General features: G+C 44.2%; 1 protein-coding gene across 5 annotated transcripts in view; it reads left to right on the top strand.

Moving 5' to 3' along the window:
• Positions 1-19,821, top strand: part of LOC140493698 (ras association domain-containing protein 8-like) — a 77,974-nt gene that overhangs the window by 33,533 nt on the left and 24,620 nt on the right. Inside the window, exon 1 of one of the 5 annotated variants that reach the window (XM_072592441.1) lies at positions 8,163-8,372. The exons of the other annotated variants lie outside the window; for them this stretch is intronic. The gene's annotated coding sequence lies outside the window, so the exon portion shown is untranslated. Of the gene's footprint in view, positions 1-8,162; positions 8,373-19,821 lie in introns of those variants that run through there. 5 annotated transcript variants of the gene reach the window in all.

Below are 19,821 nucleotides of genomic sequence, written 5' to 3'. Positions count from 1 at the left end.
TGCCGTCCCATCTTCCATCCTCCTGAAGCTTAAGAACATTCCCCATGACTTAACTTGCATCTACTCTCTCACCCAAAAGCCTTCTGCTGACTGGCCCTCATAAGCTCCAGTTAAACAATTACTTAATTTTAAAATTCCTATCCTCATTTTGGGGTGGCACGGTGGCTCAGTGGTTAGCACTGCTACCTCACAGCAAAAACGTCTCAGGTTTGATTCCAACCCCAGGCGGCTGTCTGTGTGGACTTTGCACATTCTCCCCGTGTCTGCGTGGGTTTCCTCCAGGTGCTCCGGTTTCCTCCCACAGTCCAAAGATGTGCAGGTCAAGGTGAATTGGCCATGCTAAATTGCCCATAATGTTAGGTGCATTAGTCAGAGGGAAATGGGTCTGGGTGGGTTACTCTTTTGAGGGTCGGTGTGGACTGGTTGGGCTGAAGGGCCTGTTCACACTGTAGGGAATCTAACTCCTCCCTTTCATTGTTACTTCCTCCTACCATCCAACTGTCTGAGATATCTATACACCTCTAATTCAGGCTCTTGTTCAATCCCAGTTTTGATTACGTCACTGAACTAGGTTAAAGCTAGCTGAACTGAAATTCCTTCTTTGGCTCTTCCTCTTTTTCCTCCGTTAAGATGCTCCCAAAAACCTGCTCTTCGATAAAGCTTTGGGCACCTGTTCTATTGTGACTTAGTGTTAAATCCTGTATACTAATTCTCCTATTAAACCTACCACTGTGCTTATGTTATACTATGTTACAGTTGCTTTATAAGTATAACTATTTTTGAAGAAGGGTCTCTTGAAGCTGAAACATTAACTTTGCTTTCTCTCCAGAGTTTCTGCAGCAATTTCTGTTTTTGCTTCTGATTTCTAGCATCTGCAGCTTCTTTTTTTGTTGCTATTTTTGAATTTGGTTTGTATTAGGTTCTAGATGATCTTTATCTGAATGTCATTTTTAATCTCCACAACCATTTGATGAAGGAGCAGCGCTCCAAAAGCTAGTGCTTTGAAATAAACCTGTTGGACTATAATCTGGTGTTATGTGGTTTTTAACTTGGTCCACCCCAGTCTAACACCGGCACCTCCAAGACATCTTTAATCTCAGTCTCAGTCTTTGATGCTCTGAATTCACCCTAGAGTCTACAACATGCCAAGGGAAAGTGTTTAGGATTTCTGTAGCCTTTTGTGTAAAGAATTGTTTGTCGAAAGCACCCCGTACAGGCTTAGCTCCAATTTTTAACGTTGTGTTCTTGCTTAACATGCACAGCAGATGAAGTAGTTTTGCTGCATCTACTCTCTGAAAATCTTTAACCATTGTAAATGCATTTTCCCAGCACACAGGGGAGTTGTGAATCAGGCTGCCTTCAACAAGTATTTGCTTCAGATGATCAATTCAGAATCTCTTGCACCAGCCAGCATTCCTGAGTGATGTGTTTCCAGTGCATACCTTACTTATCTGGTTTCACTCCAACAGGTTCCTATGCCCAGAATGATAGAGAAAAAAAGATACAATGGCCAAATGCAATTCTCAGTTTCTCCCTTCTCTTAGTGAAACTGATCAGCTTTCGCAGAATGTAGAATGGGGTCAGCAAACAAAAGATGGAATACTGCCAAAGCGATGAGAATAGAGTCCAGCCCTTCCCCAATATCCCTCCCCTCCCCCTCCTTTCCCAGGTCAGTCTGGGGGGCTTAGCAGGTGGGGGTGGGGCTTTATTGACATGTGGTTACAAATGGAGACAAAAGGAGGAGGGAAAATAAGGTCATTGAAAGTCTTTCACAGCCTCACGGTGTCGCAAAGCACTTTACAGCTAATGAATTCCTTTTGAAGTACAGTCACTGCTGAAATGCAGGAAACACAGCAGCTAAATTGTGCACAGAAAGATCCCAGAACAGCAATTTGGCAATTAGGAATACTTTTCTGCTTGATAAATGGTGCTCAGGACATTAGGATGATCTCTCTTGCTCTTCTTCAAGTAGTGGGGGGTTTCTAGATTCACATGACAGTAGATAGCTCAGTCAACACTCCCTACAATGCAGCATTTCCTCATTACTGCTCATCCGAGTGCACCCTCCCTTCAATGCTGCTCCTATGACTGCAATGCTCCCTCAGCACTCCTCCTTTAACAATGCAATACTCCCTCAGTATTGCTCTCCCACCTCCCAAACAGTGCAGCTGTATTTCAGTATTGACTACCCCTGTGACAGTGCAGTGGCCCCTCAGTACTGTCCCTCTTACAGTGCAGCACTCCCTTTAAATGTTCCTCTGACAATGCAGCACCCCCTCAATACTGTCCCTCTGATAGTACAGCACTCCCTCAGTACTGTTCCTCTGACAGTGCAGCACTCCCTCTGTACTGTCCCTCCGACAATGCAGCATTCTGACAATGAAGCAGTCCCTCAGAAATGTCCATCTGAACACTGGAGTCCCTCAGCACTAGTAATTTTATTAGTGTTGTGTCCCTCAGTATTGATCCTTCAACAGCTCAGTGCTACCTCTGCCACTGCCAGGCTCCTGTACTATCACCCTTCTAATTGTGTAGCTCTCCCTCAGTTCTGTATTGGGAGTGTCAACCTAGCTAATGGGTCAACTGTCTAGGATGGAATTACACAGAGAGCAGTGAGAATGAAGAAATCACTCTTACATGGGAGAAGCAGGGAGCCTCTGAGGAGCACTGAGACAATGCTGAAATGTTGGAAATCCCATCTTTAAGACAGTGTTAGACTGTCCATCTACCATCTTGGATGGAAATATTCTCACTTAGAAGAGGAGGTGAGTTCTCCTGCTTGATTTATCGAATATCTATCCCTCAAGCAGAATTGGTAAAATAAACTTAGAGACATAGAGTCAAACAGCATGGAAACAGACCCTTTGATCCAACTCGTCCATGCTGACCATGTTTCCAAACTAAATTAGTCCCACTTTATTTGCGTTTGACCCATATCCCACCAAATGTTTCCTATTCATGTACTTATCCAAATGTCTTTTAAACATCCTAACTGTACCTGCATTCACCATTTCCTCTGGCAGTTCATTCCACACGCGATGAACAACTCCCTGTATAAAAAGGTTGTCCCACGTGTCCTTTTTAAGATTTTCTCCTCTCACTTTAACCATATGCCCCTGGTTTTGAAGTTCCCCTACCCTCGGGAAAAGACTCTTACTACTCACCTTATCCATGCCCCTCATGATTTTATAAACCTCTATAAAGTTGCCAGTGGAAAAAGCTCCTAGTTTATCCAGCCTCTCCTTACAACATAAACTTTCCATTCCCAGCAGCATCCTGGTAAATCCTTTCTGAACCCTTTCCAATTTAACAATACGCCTCCTATAGCTGGGTGACCGGAACTGCATACAGTACTCCAGAAGAGGCCTCACTGACATCCTGTAGAACTTCAATGTGACATCCCAATTCATGTACTCAAAGGTCTGAGCAATGAAGGCAGATGTGCTAAATGCCTTTTTAACCACTTTGTCTACCTGTGAATTTTAAAGGATTAAACTCTTGCATCTCTCTGTTCTACAAAACTATCCAGGGTCTACCATTAATTGTATAAATCCTGCCCTTGCTCATTTTACCAAAATGCAATACCTTGCATTTATCCAAATTAAATTGCATCTGCCACTCCTCAGCCCATTGATCCAATTGATCAAGATCTCTTTGTAATCTTAGGGTAACCTTCTTTACATGGGTCACATTGCTTTTGCGAGAGCTTGACATCTGCAAATTGGCTGCCATTTAGATTATAACAGAGGCCATGGTTAGAATATAAAGAGGAATTAAATAGCTGTGAATCGTTTGGAATATCCTGAGGTCATGAAATGTGCAGTATTAATTGCATGTTTTTTTTTCTCTTTTGATACATTTAGTGTGTGTTGTATACATGTAAAAGTATATAATGAGGCAAAAGTCAGTCATAGTTCTGAAAACTGCGATAAATTCAGAGTCCAACAAAGTAAGACTAAAAAGATAATAAAGATAGAGAGAATAAACAACAAGGGCTAACTAACAAGGAATATAAAATCTGACAATAAGATTCTTTAAATCTATAAAAAGGAAGAGAGGTCAAAGTGAACCTAGCCCCTGAGAAAATGAATCAGCAACCTAGTTATGGAGAACAAGGAAATGGCAGAGGAGTTAAATGCAAATTTTGTGTCAGTCTCTGGTAGAAGAAACTTTGAATTAGTTCAAAAAGAATGGGGAAAGAATTAGTACCATCTCCATCACTGGACAAGTAGTATTAGGCTAAGTACCCTGATCCTGATAGATTACCTCCTAGGATCCTAAAAGAAATCATTATAGAGATAGTGGGTGAATTGGTTGTAATTTTTCCAAAAATCCTTAGACTCTGGAGAAGTACCGGAGGATTGGAAAACTGCCAATGTGACACCCCTATTCAAAAGGGAGGGAGGCAAGAAGTGCATAACTATAGCCTGATCAGCCTTACATCTATTGTTAGAAAAATGTCAAAAAGGCAGCACGGTGGCTCAGTGGTTAGCACTGCTGCCTCACAGCACCAGGGTCCCAGGTTCAATTCCAGCCTTGGGTGACTGTCTGTGTGGAGTTTGCACATTCTCCCCGTGTCTGCGTGGGATTCCTCTGGGTGTTCCAGTTTCCTCCCACAGTCCAAAGATGTGCAGGTTAGGTGAATTGGCCTCGCTAAATTGCCCATAGTGATAGCTGCATTAGTCAGAGGGAAGTGGGTCTGGGTGGGTTACTCTTCAGAGGACTCCTCCTTCAAAGGGTCGGTGTGGACGGGTTGGGCTGAAGGGCCTGTTTCCACAATGTAGGGAACCCCATGCAGACATAGGCAAAATGTGCAAATCTAACCTAATCTAAATTATTAAGAAATTAATAGCAGCACATTTAGAAAATGGAGTCACAGTGGCTCAGTGGTTAGCACTGCAGCCTCACAGTTTCAGGGACCCACATTCAATTCCAGTCTTGGGCGACTGTGTGGAGTTTGCACATTCTCCCCTTGTCTGCATGGGTTTCCTCCGGGTGTTCTGATTTCTTCCCATGGTTCAAAGATGTACAGATTAGGTGAATTGGCCATGTAAATTGTCTGAGCTGAAAATGTGTTGCTGGAAAAGCGCAGCAGGTCAGGCAGCATCCAAGGAGCAGGAGAATTGACATTTTGGGCATGAGCCCTTCTTCAGGAATGAGAAAAGTGTGTCCAGCAGGCTAAGATAAAAGGTAGGGAGGAGGGACTTGGGGGAGGGGCAGAACATTTCAGAGAACACCTCTGGAACACCCGGACCAACCAACCCAACCACCCCGTGGCTCAACACTTCAACTCCCCCTCCCACTCCACCAAGGACATGCAGGTCCTTGAACTCCTCCATCGCCAGACCATAGCAACATGACGGTTGGAGGAAGAACGCCTCATCTTCTGCCTAGGAACCCTCCAACCACAAGGGATGAACTCAGATTTTTCCAGTTTCCTCATTTCCCCTCCCCCCACCTTGTCTCAGTCAAATCCCTCAAACTCAGCACCGCCTTCCTAACCTGCAATCTTCTTCCTGACCTCTCCGCCCCCACCCCCAGTCCGGCCTATCACCCTCACCTTGACCTCCTTCCACCTATCGCATTTCCAACGCCCTTTCCCCAAGTCCCTCCTCCCTACCTTTTATCTTAGCCTGCTCTACACACTTTCCTCATTCCTGAAGAAGGGCTCATGCCCGAAACGTCGATTCTCCTGCTCCTTGAATGCTGCCTAACCTGCTGCGCTTTTCCAGCAACACATTTTCAGCTCTGATCTCCAGCAACTGCAGTCCTCACTTTCTCCATGTAAATTGTCCATTGTGTTCAGGGATGTGTAAGTTAGGTGCATTAGTCAGGAATAAATGTAGGGTAATGGGGCTGGGTGGGATACTCTTCAGAGGGTCAGTGTGGACTTGTTGGGCTGAAGGGCCTCTTTCCATACTGTAGGGATTCTAATTCTAATTCTAAAATCAAAATCTAATCAAGTATACTCAGTCTGACTTTCTGAAAGAGAAATGGTATCTAATTTATTCGAGTTTTTTAAGAAAGCCTCAGCCAGAGTGGATAGAGGGGAACAAGTAGATCTGTTGTGTTTGGACTTTCAGAAGGCGTTTGACAAGGTAGCTCACAAGAGGTTAATTCATAAGATAATAACCCATGGAGTTGGCAGTAGTATGAAGGTGTGGTTAGAGAATTGGTTAATGCGCAGAAAACAGCAAGTAGGGCTTAGAGATTGTTTTCCAGGTTGGCAACTTATGACCAGTGGGCTTCCACAGGGATTGATACTGGGACCACAATTGTTTGCAATATGTATTAGTGACTTGGAAGAAGGAATTGAAGAAACTATAGGCAAAATTTGCAGATGATGTAAAATAGATAGAAAGACAAGTTGTGAAAGGGATACAAACCATTTACACAGAGATACTAATAGGTTAAGTAAGTGGGCAAAAAAGTTGGCAAATTGATAATAATGCAGGAAACTGTCAAGTTATTCATTTTGAAACAGGGAACAAAAGAATGGACTATTATTTAAATTTAAAATAGAGAATCATAGAATTGTGTGGAGGCATGATCTTATGAGCAAAGATTAAACAGGTTGGAACTCTACTCATTGGAGTTTGGAAGAATGAATGATGATCTCATTGAAACATATAGGATTCTTAAGGAGCTTGACAAGGTAAATGCTACGAGGCTGTTTCCCTTCACAGGTTAGAGTGGTGCTGGAAAAGCACAGCAGGCCAGGCAGCATCCGACGAGCAGGAAAATCAACGCTTTTGCCTGAAATGTCGATTTCCTTGCTCCTCGGATGCTGCCTGACCTGCTGTGCATTTCCAGCACCACTCTCTAATCTAAACTCTGGTTTCCAGCCTCTGCAGTCCTCACTTTTGCCTGTTTCCCTTCATAGGAGAGTTTTGGACCAGAGGGCATAGTCTCAGATTGAAAGGCATCAATTTAAGACTGAGATAAGGAGGAAGCTTGGCAAATCTAGATCAAAGCAGCCTATTTGATTAGCACCATATCCACAAGTATCCACTCCCACCACCACATACAGTCAGCAGTAGCAGTATATTATCTGCAAGATGTATTGCAGAAATTCACCAAAGGTCCTAATCCATGACCACTCCCATCTAGAAGGACAAGGGCAGCAGATACATGGGAATACCATCAACTGCAAGTTTCTGTCCAAGCCACTCACCATTGAAAATATGTCATCATTCCCTCACTGTCTCTGGGTCAAAATCTTGGAATTCCCTCCCGAACGGCATTGTGGGTCAATCTACAGCACAAGAACTGTTCACCACCATGTTCTCAAGGGCAACTAAGGATGGGCAATAAATGCTACCCAGCTCGCAATATCCACCTCCCACAAGAGAATAAAAAATTTCCTATCTCAGAGAGTCGTGAGCCTTTGGAACTCCTTGCTACAGAGAGCTGTGGGGGGAAAGTGTCCTTGTGTGTATTGAAGGATGAGGTAGGAAAGGCTCTTGATCAGTAGGGGAAATCAAGGGTTACTGGGAAAATGATTGACAGTGGATGTGAGGACTGTTGGATCAGTCATGATCCTGTTGAATGGTGGAGCAGGTTCAAGGGACTGAGCGGCCTACTCCTGAGTCTATTTGTTACGGCCTTATTACATGAGCATAAAGGCACCCGAGGGACAGGGTGGAACAGGGTTATTGGAATCGATCAGACTTGCGGGGAGCCTTAATGTTGACTTTGAGCAATTGGGTTGGATGAACACTTGCTGTGCTGCAACTTCATTGCGCTTTATAAAACAGGGAAATTTCGGAAAATGGGAAGGGATCCCATTCACCGATGAACCAAGAGATCTCAGAGGAAGCTGGTCAATCCTGTTTGAGGCTGGTTTTGTTTTCGGAGCAGCCCTTTACTGAAACACATGCGGACTCAGGTGACAGGTAGAGCCAGTGACTTCATCAGGAAGTGGAGCCTTATTCTTCCTGCAACTGAGGTGACGTCTCTCTGGGAGTAACGTTAAGTTTCCTTTTGAAGAGCAAAGTGTATGTGTTGTTTCACTGAGTGACAGAGAAACAAAAACCCTCCGTCCAGTGTATTTTTTTTTCTCTCTGTCCCCCCCCCCCAAAAGAGTTGACGAAGTGACGGGAAGGCTGAGTAAAACGCTGAGGTCCCGCCCATACCTGAGTCCCAGTGAGGTCGCTGGTTGGTTGGGAAGGTGGGAACGGCTGGAGGGGAGACTGAACGTTGCATTGGGTTTATTAGCAGCAGCAGCAGGAGGATTCTCTCTAGCGGAGGAGCTCGCTGTGTGTGGATTACAATTATCCAGAAGCAGCCACGAGTCTTTCATCTTGTGGATTGCACACAACTCCTTGTGAGGCGGCCCCCAGTCTGTGTGTGCAGCGAGAGGGAGAGAGGAGGTGAGCCTAACTCTGAGATCTCCTTACTGCTTAGAACTCTTTCCATAACTTGTTCAACAAAAAAGTTGATGCGGGGGAGAAAAGTCGTGTTGCTAGATTACTACTGCGCACTGGGAATGTACGTCCAGGTTAGATTGGATGCAGTAAATTAGGAATCCTCCTGCCCCTCCCCCCGCCCCAAGTTAACTTTCCTATCTTTGGAAGCGACTGTGAGAGGAAATTTTTTTTTTTTGGTTTGAATTAAAAGCTTCAGCATTTTGTCTACGATGTTTAGAGAGGGTGGATTATTTCAGGTTTCATTGTTTGTCCCTAAGGTTGTGTTGTTGATGAATCGCCGATATCTTTTTCATCGAATGGACCCCTTGCTTTCTCGAGTTAGTGAGTCCAGTGTCGTTCCCTGTGTCTCACGGTGTTGTTATTAAAGCTGAACGTTAGATGAGAACCAAATCCTGGGCCTTGCCTCTGTGTGTGTGTGTGTGTGTGTGTCAGTAAATTATCACTTGAAGCACCGTTTGGTGGGAAAAAAAGACTTTTGACAAATAACATAATTCTGTAAGCAAAGTACTTGAAGTATTTTGCACAATATTCACAAGTGGTCACAGATGCTGCGATTATTTCTTGCCAAGGACTTGCAAGAATCTCAGATAAACAAATAGATTCAATCACCTGTGTATTCCTCAGGGTGCAGAGGTGGATGGTTGAAGGATCTTTTCCTATGGCCCAATACACTTCACAGGCAGAGACAAAACCAATTAAAGATGTACAAGGGATGGCCAGTGCAATTTGTCTGAGTTTGTGTTCAGAAGATTATTTTTTAACATATGCCAAGGATGAATGTGGATTGTACCTTGCTGCAATTGGCCTACCCATCACTTTTATATTTGTTGTGAGATGAATTAAACAAAATAGCCATTAATGTACAACTTGCCCATTGAGGGACTGTTGTTGGACTGAGGGAGTGCTGTTCTGTTGGACAGTCAGGACTGAGGGAGTGCTGCACTGTCAGTAGGTCAGTAGTGAGGAAGTGTGTCTCTGTCAGAGAATAATTATATAAGAACTAGGAGCAGGAGTAGGCCATCTGGCCCTTCGAGCCTGCTTCGCCATTCAATAAGGTCATGGCTGATCTTCTCGTGGCCTCAGCTTCATTTACCCACCCTCTCGCCATATCCCTTAATTCCTTTACTGTTCAAAACGTTATCTATATCCTAGATAAAAAGCTTTTACAGAGGAAGTCTCAGCTACTTCACTAGGCAGGGAATTGCATGGATTCACAACTCTCTGGGTGAAGAAATTCCTTCTCAATTCAGTTGTAAAACTGCTCCCCCCTAATTTTGAGGCTATGGCCTCTTGTCCTATTTTCACCTGCCAATGGAAGCATCCTCTATCTTATTTATTCCCTTCATAATTGTAAGGTCCTTCTAAATTCCAATGAATATAATCTGTCTACTCAGCCTCTCCTAATAAGCCAACCCCCTCAACTCCAGAATCAACCTAGTTAAACTCCTCTGCACCCCCCTGTAATGCCAGTAGATCGTTTCTCAAATAAGGAGACCAAAACTGCAAGCAGTATTCCAGTTGTGGCTTCACCAGCACCCTATACAGCTGCAACTTAACCTCCCTGTTTTTAAAATCAACCCCTTTAGCAATGAAGGACAAAATTTCTATTTGCATTCTTAATTAACTTCTTAAATACTGAGGGAGTGCCACTCTAGCAGAGGGTCAGAACCGAGGGAGCACCACTGTCACAACCATTGCTTTTTTGGTTGACAGGTTAAGGTCTCATCTGTCCTCTCAGCCATGTGTAAATGATCCAAAGGCAATATTTCACAGGGGCAGGGAGAATAGTATCCTGGAGAATACTTATTCCAAACCACTGTCACTGGAAAAATATTTTATAATCATTATCTCATTTGTGGGAACTTATTGTGTGCATATTGGCTGCTGATATTCTTTACATTACTCAAACACTGTGCTTGGAGAAAAAATATATTTTGTGTTTTATGATCTGGATTTAATTGGTTCTACTATTTAAGGACTCTTCATAGCCCGTTGTCTTGATGACATGTTGAGAAGTGACTGAAAGGATCAGTGTTTTATACTGTGCAATGGAGCTGAGTTACGTAAATTCTCCTGATGCATAGCGGGCTGATTAATGTGCCAACTGATGTGAATTGAGCAGCTTCAATTCCAAACCACAGCAGCTCCTGGGAGATAATTCTCTCTGATGTCAACTTAACTATAAATAGAATTTAAAAAAGCAGAAAGCAAACATGAGCTATTACAGTGATTCTTTCCAGCTTATGTTGACAGTTCTTCTTGGTAAACATAGGTGTGTCCCTGTTATCTGTCTAATGCTAGCATGGAATGACTTGCAATGGTCTTTCGTCCTGCACCGTTAGCTCTGATGTTCTCTCGGCTCAATCATTGGGCCCCTCCTTCTCAGCTCCTTACGACCCCTTCATAATATCACCCGAAGGCACGCTTTTAGCTTGTGCATTTTGTCACGTGCCCACTGTTCCTCAAGTCATCAAGATGTATAAAATCCATCTGCCCCAAGATGATCACTCTCCTTGACTGACTGATTTGCTATTCAAGACAAGAACAGTTCACACCAGGTTTCATCATTAACAGAAAATAACAATTTATTGTAACACTCTGGCCTTTAACTTTGGCAGAGAAATGAAATGATTTCTAAACTACTGCTGTGCAACTTAAACTATACCCCTTTAAAACTCCTAATTGTTGCAAACTAGTTCATTATCAAGACAGACAGAAGGCATTTTGACAAAAATGTTGTGGGAAGATTAAAAAAAGTAAACACAACTCAGAAGACTAAGTCACAGATTTGAAGGGGAGGGTTCATTTTCTGTTTAGGGTTTCTTTTCATTTTAGCAATGATGAAATGCTGTTGTCTGTAAAGCGGTGGTTGGTTGTTCATTACTTCAGTAATTGCTCCAGTTTATCTTTTATTGTTAGAATGCTTTCTTTTAAGCTTCTTTGGTTTTTCTGTGTTTTCTCCCAAGGTGGGGGTAGTGGAGTGGAGAGAAGAGAGAGATTTTCAGTTTGCAGGCCCTGGATATCTCTGGCTGCCCTTGCACTTGCACCTTTGTGACAAACCGCAGCTCAAATATTCAGAAGGCTGCTGTCAGACAGAATTTCCTTCTGCCAAGACTCTGTGTCACCCTGTCTTAAAGTATACTCAGTTGCTGCTTCCGAAATCTACGTTATCTTGCGAAGCGGAATATGAACGCCAGTTGACTTTTCCCAAGTTGCAAAACTCTTCTGGTATTTTTTAGAGCAGTGTCCAACTTCCATTTCAGTGTCTAGTTCCAAAAAAGAAAAGATTATGGTTTCACAATGCTGTCCAGCTCTACCTCGCCACCAAGCCCGCTTGACTGTTCTACTGTTGCTAAATTATCAGACTCTGTTCCCAACATCTAGTGCTGGATGAGCAGAAGTCACCTCCAATTCTGAAGCCATTGTCTTTAGACTTTGCTACAAACTCCGTTCCCAATGTACCGACTTCATTCCTCTCACTGTCAGTAGTCTAAGAGTCAAGCAGTCTGTTTGCAACCTTGGTATCAAATTTAATACAGAGATTAACTTAATTTGTGCTGTCAACAAAGCCATCTATTTTGACATCAGGATTGTTGCCCCGTTCTGCCCCATTTCAGCTCACCTGCTGCTGAAACCATCATCCATGATGGTTGTTATCTCCGGACCTCACTCTGCTTAGCGTGCTGTAAACATGAGGTTATCCAGAGCTTGTCTGCCTCTTTCTTAATTCTTGCTTTCATCATTGCTCGCCATTCTTGCACTGGCTTCAACTCCCTTGAAGTCTTTAAATGCCTATTATTTTGATGCCAACCCTCTTAAATATTCCAATTTTAACTATTCCTGTCACTAATCACCCTGTACTCTTATCTTAAAGTTTCACTTGACAGAGTGATGACATGTGACTCCAGGCACAGCCTGCATTATCAGGGTCGCAGATTTAAGGCAATTGGCACAGGGGATCTGAGGAAATCTTTCTCAGAGAGAACTTTCTACATGACAGAGGATAGAGCCTAGGTGAAAGTAGGTGCTGCAGATGCTGGAGACTAGAACCTGTTTAGACACTGGAATCAGTGAGATGTTTTGCGAATGGATATGTCCAATTTAGAGCACAGAGGCCATTCAGTCCAACTTGGCTATATTTAGTGTTTAAATTCCACACAAACCTTTTCCCAGGAGCCTCCTTCATTTCAACCCATCACAGTTTCTTGTTCATTTGCTTTTTGAGCTTTCTGTCTTTGATCTGCATCAAAGCGATTTGCCCTGATCATTCCCTGCAGAGGTAATTTCCAAAGTCAGACAGTCTTCTTTCTGATGTGGCGAGCTGAAAACTAGAAAAGGCTGCAGGGCAGCTGCTCTTCCTGTGTATTCACTGCGATTCACAGTTAGTTTATCCCCATGTTTGCTGCCTGAGTGAGTGATGGCTGTGTAACTTGCCATGTGTGATCATATCTCATCAGCCTGATTTGCACTCATTTATGTGACTTGCTATCATTGGAATGTTTGGCATGAGCTAGTTTGTTGTCGTAGTAACCTGTGCAGTTTGTACCTAGGGATGTGAGCTGTTGATGAGGTGCAGAAATCGAACAATCGAAAAATCACCTCTAGCCCTGGTGCTGAAAGGACTGGGGTGGGGAGTGAGGAATGGTCAAGTCATTTTCTCCCCACTTTTGCACAGGAATAGGAGGAAACCATCCGCCTCTCTGAGCCTGCTATGTCATGAAGTTATAATATGGCAGGTTTTTATTTTCCTTCTTTGTTCCACATTCCTTCATACTCTTATCCAACAACAAAAAAATCAATTTCAGATTTGGAATTTTCAGTTGTTGTCTGCCTGTTTCACTTTTTGGGGAAAATGTTCCACATTTCCATGAACTTTTATATGAAGAAGGTGATTCCTGACATCAGTCCTTTTTGGTCAAGATGTCATTTTGAAGTTGTTGCCTGTTGTTCTGGACCTGCCCAGCAGGGGAAATGGTTACTGTCTATCCAGAGATGTGAGAGGTCGGGGCCAGTGGTGTGTCCATCAGGAATTGTTTTGAATCTACATTTTGTCAGCACCCCTGGTACAGACTGCACAGGTTACAAGCTGGACAGAATAGTAACAACCTTAACATGGTAATCTGACAACCCAAAGTTGAAAGGGTGGCGCTGGAAAAGCACAGCAGGTCAGGCAGCATCCAAGGAGCAGGAGAGTCAATGTTTTGGGCATAAGCCCTTCATCAGGAATGAGGTGGGGGAAGGGGGAAATGAGAGACACAAGGGGATTTCTTCCCCCTTCCTCATTCCTGATGAAGGGCTTATGCCCAAAACATTGACTCTCCTGCTCCTTGGATGCTGCCTGACCTGCTGTGCTTTTCCAGTGCCACACTTTTCAACTCTGACTCTCCAGCATCTGCAGTCCTCATTTTCTCCCAATCTAACAACCCAGCTTTATACCCTGCTGGATGGACGCACACTCTATCTAGCGGAATTTAAATTACTTAATCAAAAATCTGGAATTAAAAGCTAGTGTCAATCATCGATTGTTGTGGGGAAAAGAAATTCTAGTTCAGTGATGTTCTTTAGGGAAGGAAATATTCTATCCTGACCTGGTCTGGCCAACATGTGACTCCAGGCATGCAGCCTGGCTTACTGGAAGCACTAGTCTAAGGTGGTTGTCAGGGGGTGTGATATGAGGAAAAACCTTTTCACCCAGAGGGGTTGTAGGTATCTGGAATTCTCTGCCCAGTTTGGTGTTTGAGGTGGAAACCCTCGTTTCATTTAAGTTGTTAAATGGCCTCTTTCTGTGCTGTCCTGTGCCTACAGTTCATCTTAACTGCTCTCTGAAATGACTGAATGAACCGTGCAGTTCAAGGGCAATTAGGGGTGGATGACGAATGCCAGCAATCCTAAGTAACTCATGAAAGAATAAAATAAAGGCTGATCAACTATTTTAGTTATAAGTGCCTCAATTTAGATCTCTCCTTAATACTCAAGGGAATTCAAGCCTGATATGTGACCTGATAATTTAACTATTTTAGCTCTTGGTATCCTTGTGAATGTGCAGCCATGAAGCTGGCAAAGACAGCAGGTTGATATCAAGCTGTGAAGCAAGGCCCAAAAGGCATTCCAGTGTTCCAGCCCTGGGCATTTCTCAGCCAGGCCTGACAGCTGCCTAATACAGTCTTCAGAGAACTGAGATCTGTGAAATCACTTAATCTTTAACATGAGCAGACAAGGTGCTTAAAACATTTTACACATGCTAGGAACCCAAACCAAACATCTGAGATGCAAGAGACCGTCAGCAGCTGTAGAAAGAACGCATCAGTCAATGTTTTGGGTGCAGTGTTGAAAATGGATTCAGACTTAAGGGACTGAGTTTACCAGAGGTCCTGCCGATCTGTAGCATCCTTCTAGCATATAGTGTTTTTATAAGGAATTTCTAGATTCTGGGTTTATGTTTTGGGGTTGAGGTACTAAAGAGATAAAACACTGGTTCTTCTCCAGATAGAATACTAACACATTTCAGTTCTCTTACATGAGGAGGGATGGCAAAGGACTGAAGGACAGTCTGACGGAGAGAATCTTAGGAATAAGATACTTCAGTTTTGAGGCAAATCCTGAAACATAGTACAGTTCTTTCCATGAGAGCAGAGGATCTGTGGGAGGGTTTTAATAAGGAGAAAAAGTAAGCAATCTACCAGAGATGTGATCAGAGGGACTATGCTGGCAGGAGTGCCGCGCTGTCGGAGGCCCAGTGCTGAGGCAGTACTGCACTGTCGGAGGGTCAGCGCTGAGGGAGCGCCCCGTTGTTGGAGGGGTGTATTTTTCGATGAGGTGTCAAACAGACAACACCTGCCCTGCCAGATAATTGTTAGCATCCTGTGGTCACTACAGTTTAAAAAAAATATCAGGGAGGTTGTCCCAGTTCCCTGTCCAACTTGATAGAAGTGTACAAGTTGAGAGTGAATAGCCAGAGATTTTTTTTCCATGGCAGAAATGTCTATCACAAGGGGCCTTAATGTTAAGTTGATTGGAGGAAGGTTTAGGGGAGATGTCAGAGGAAGGTTCTTTACACAGAAAGTGGTGGGTGCATGGTAGTAGAGTCAGATACATGAGGAACATTTTAAGCACCTCTTGGATAGGCACATGGAAGATAGTACAATGAATGGTATGTAGATTGGTCTGATCTTTAGAGTAGGGTAAAAGGCCATCACAGCATTGAGGGCCTTGATGTCACAAGGAATTAAGGGCCAAGGGGAGAATGCGGGTAAGTGGAGTTGAAATGCCCATTAGTCATGATTGAATGGCGGAGTGGACTCGATGGGCCGAATGGCCTTACTTCCACTCCTATGTCTTATGGTCTTATGGCCAAAAGGCCTGTACTGTGCTCGACTGTTCTATGTTCTAATGTGTATATGTCAACCAGTGTCCCTAAAAGAATAGATCAACTAATCGGTATCACATTGCTATCTTGCTGTGTGCTGATCAGCTGTAGTGTTTCCTGCATTACAACAGTGAGTATACATCAGAAGTACTTGATTATCTGGAAAGTGCTTTGGGACAGGCTGGGAAAGGTGCTAGAGCAAACTATGTTTACGAATGCTTTAGTTACAATGAAACTGGAAACTGCCTTAACCCCTGTGTAAGTTTGTTAGCCTACAACTTGACCCCCAAGTACTCATCTGCAATCTCCGAAAAAGCCTACTGCTTGGAGCTAGATTCTCTGTCACACAATGGGAGTGAAAGGTTCTGTGTGTCCCTGAAGCTGTAACTTTCTGGGAGGAGAGGGCAGGGTCACCTCTTCCCATGCTCCCCTGGTGATAAAATTTCCTTGTGTATGTCTTGATTGTGTTCTGAACACAATTCATTAAGATCCCTTTGTTATATCGGCATCTTTCTTGATATTGACATGATGCCAAAAGTGAATATTTCCTCATTGGCACTCTTGCAAACCAAAGCACAGGGTCAAAATAGGAGAGATGATGGCCTAGTGATTGCTAGATGATTATTCCTGAGACCCAGCTAATGTTCTGGGAATCTGGTTTTGAATCCCATCATGGGAGGTGGTGGAATTTAATTCAACAAAAATCTGGAATTAAGAATCTAGTGATAACCATAAATGCATTGTTGACTGTCAGGGGGGTAAAAAAACCCACCTGGTTCATTAATGTCCTTTTAAGGAAGGTAATCTGTGGTGCTTAGCTGGTCTGGCCTACTTGTGACTTCAGACCCACAGCAATTAACTGCCCTCTGGGCAATTAGGGATAGGCATTAAATGCTGGCCTAGCCAGAGGCACCCAAATACCATGAACAAATTAACAAAAAAGAACTTCAAGTCGCAATTTAGCTGCTAGATTGGTCGGTAGGTTGAGAGAGTTGCCTGTTTAAATTCTCTAGCATTCAGAAGGTGATCTCAAAGAATCTCCAAGGTTTCAGAGAGGTTTGACAGGGTCGATAATGAGGCACTGCTTCCCCTGCTATGGAGACTGTCTCCAGATAAAGGGCTGATCATTTCAGTATATGTGAGGAGAAACTTTATCACCCACAGCATTGTGAATCTTTCATCATTCTGTCGTGTGGACTGTAGTGGTGAATTCATTATCAACATTTAGATTACTTACAGTAGTGGAAACAGGCCCTTCGGCCCAACAAGTCCACGCTGGCCCTCCGGAGAGCAACCCACCCAGACCCATTCCCCTACACTTACCCCTTCACCTATCATGGGCAATTTAGCGTGGCCAATTCACCTAACCTGCACATTTTTTTTGGACCGTGGGAGGAAACCACAGCACCCAGAGGAAACCCATGCAGACACTAGGAGAATGTGCAAACTCCATACAGACAATTGCCTGAGGCAGGAATTGAACCTGGGTCTCTGGCACTGTGAGGCAGCCGTGCTAACCACTGTGCCACCGTGCCGCCCATGTGGTGGAGTTACATCATTGCATATATTAAAGCTGAGAGAAACAGCTTTTTGGCCACAGGGATTTGAGGGATAAAGGGAGCGGGTGGGGAAATGAAATTGAGGTAAAGAATTCCTCCAGATGATGGTGGGGGAGGCCCAAGGGCTATGGCTTGTATCTGATTCCTCACCTTTTTTAAGAAGGTGTTTAGCATGCTTGTTTTATTGATCAGAGCATTGAGTGTAGGAGTTGGGACATCATGTTATGCCTGTATAAGACTTTGGTAAGGCCATATTTTGGAGTACTGTGTACAGTTCTGGTTGCCCTGCTAAAGGAAGGATGTTATGAAGTTGAAAAGGGTACTAAAATCAGGATTTGGAGGGTTTGAGTTAGGGATGGTACGGTGGCTCCGTGGTTAGTGCTGCAGCCTCACCGCCAGGGATCCAGGTCGATTCCAGCTCTGGGCCACTGTGCAAACTCCATAGACATTCTCCCTGTGTCTGCGTGGGTTTCCTCTGGGTGCTCTGGTTTCCTCCCACAATCCAAAGATATGCAGGTTAGACGGATGGCCAATCTAAATTACCCCATAGTGTAGGTTAGGTGCATTAGTCACAGGGAATGGAGGTTTACAGGATTAGATTAGATTAGATTACTTACAGTGAGGAAACAGGCCCTTCGGCCCAACAAGTCCACACCGCCCCGCCGAAGCGCAACCCACCCATACCCCTACATTTACCCCTTACCTAACACTACGGGCAATTTAGCATGGCCAATTCACCTGACCTGCACATCTTTGGACTGTGGGAGGAAACCGGAGCACCCGGAGGAAACCCACGCAGACACTGGGAGAATGTGCAAACTCCACACAGTTAGTCGCCTGAGGCGGGAATTGAACCCGGATCTCTGGCGCTGTGAGGCAACAGTGCTAACCACTATGCCACCGTGCCGCCCAGGGGGATGGGCCTGGATGGGATGCTGCTTCAGCGAGTTGGTGTGGACCTATTGGGCCGAATGGCATGCTTCCACATTGTGAAGATTCTACTCTATTCCGTTTAAAGTGTCTCCTTGATTGGTTTATTTGGAAGGAGCATCCCACCAAAATCATCTTGCTTTTTGTTATTGCCTGAACTCTCTTGCCACCTGTCCACTTCAAACCCTTGAGTGTGGGTTGGAATTTACTGCTTTCCCTGGTCGACACCAGCTCAACTGGTGCATGAATAAATTCCATTCCCTCTGGGGCAGGAAGTCCTGCTTCAGAGAGCTGCCAGCCAGTCAGAGGCTCTATTACTGATAATGCCCACTACCAGCACTCATCTCAGGGGGGTGGGGGTTGCTTCCAGTCTGGCAGGTGAACCTATGATTCCCCTGGCTGTTAGCCTGGAAGGCCTGAGTGAGCCTGGACAGAGTGACCAGGGTTTATAAGACCATGGAAAGTGGTCAGGGAGGGGTAAACCAAAGTGGGTAACTGTTTTAGGGTTGGACATGCATTCCATTGGGTCCTGGGAGTCTGTCCAGAAGGGAACCCACCAGCACCCACCGAGAAGCATGTGGAAGAGGAGGCATCGAATTTTCGGGACTGAATTCCAAGAGTTTATGGGTTTTTGCTGACTGCATTATAAGCTGATACACCAGCTGTGGCTTGTAGCTCGAAAACATTAAAGGCACAGGATCAAAACTCAAGATACCTTTTTCCCGGGAAGAAGGAGGTGGATTGTAAGCACAGGCATGTTGTGTGGTGTGGTGAGTCATGTTGCGGTAAACAGAAGGTTGTTAAGAACAGCAATATAAATCAATAAAATATCATGTGCTGGTGAATATGGAGTGGACACATCCTTGTACCAATCTGAGTAAAGATTAATTGCACTGTCACATAAATTCAAGCTGCCTTTAGACTGCAGTCATTGAATGAACCATCGCTCCCCAGCAATTATGAAGATGTGGGAGAGGCCCAGTATCCCACACCTGGCACCGATGAAACGTCATCTAGACACACAACGTCAGCTGGCTTTTTTTCTATGGATTCTGTCTGACCCGCTGTGATGTCCAACATTTATTGTTTTTCGTACAGGTTCCAGCATCTGTCGTACTTTGATCCCACACATGGGGACTGGAGTAGAAAATGGCTCTTTTGCACGGCCAGCACCGATGCAATGGACCAAATGGTCTTGTTCTGTGTGCTATAGCTATTCTGTGACTCTCTGGTCAGCCAGGGGAGGCAGGAGAAAGTGTCCTGGGATTGGGGAAAGATGGAGTTTGAAAGTAGCTATCAGATCGAAAGTGCAGACAGGAGGAAAAAAAGTATCTAGGTTTGTTTTGTTTGTGTTCTCGGTGATCCTTTATAAACCATCCTCTGAACCTGGGGGATAGTATGGTCTGTTCAGTGCCTGCTCCACTCAGGGCAAACTGATTTCCCATTGGCTCCTCGTTGGTCACTCAAAACATGCCAATCTCCAACGATCTCTTCACATACGTTAACTGAATGTGAAATCAAGGCAATGATCAGTCAA

Source organism: Chiloscyllium punctatum, chromosome 22 (assembly GCF_047496795.1).
Source record: "Chiloscyllium punctatum isolate Juve2018m chromosome 22, sChiPun1.3, whole genome shotgun sequence".
Classification (NCBI taxonomy): domain Eukaryota; kingdom Metazoa; phylum Chordata; class Chondrichthyes; order Orectolobiformes; family Hemiscylliidae; genus Chiloscyllium; species Chiloscyllium punctatum.
The sequence above is the reverse complement of the archived record's forward strand: the minus strand, read 5'-3'. Positions and strand labels throughout refer to the sequence as shown.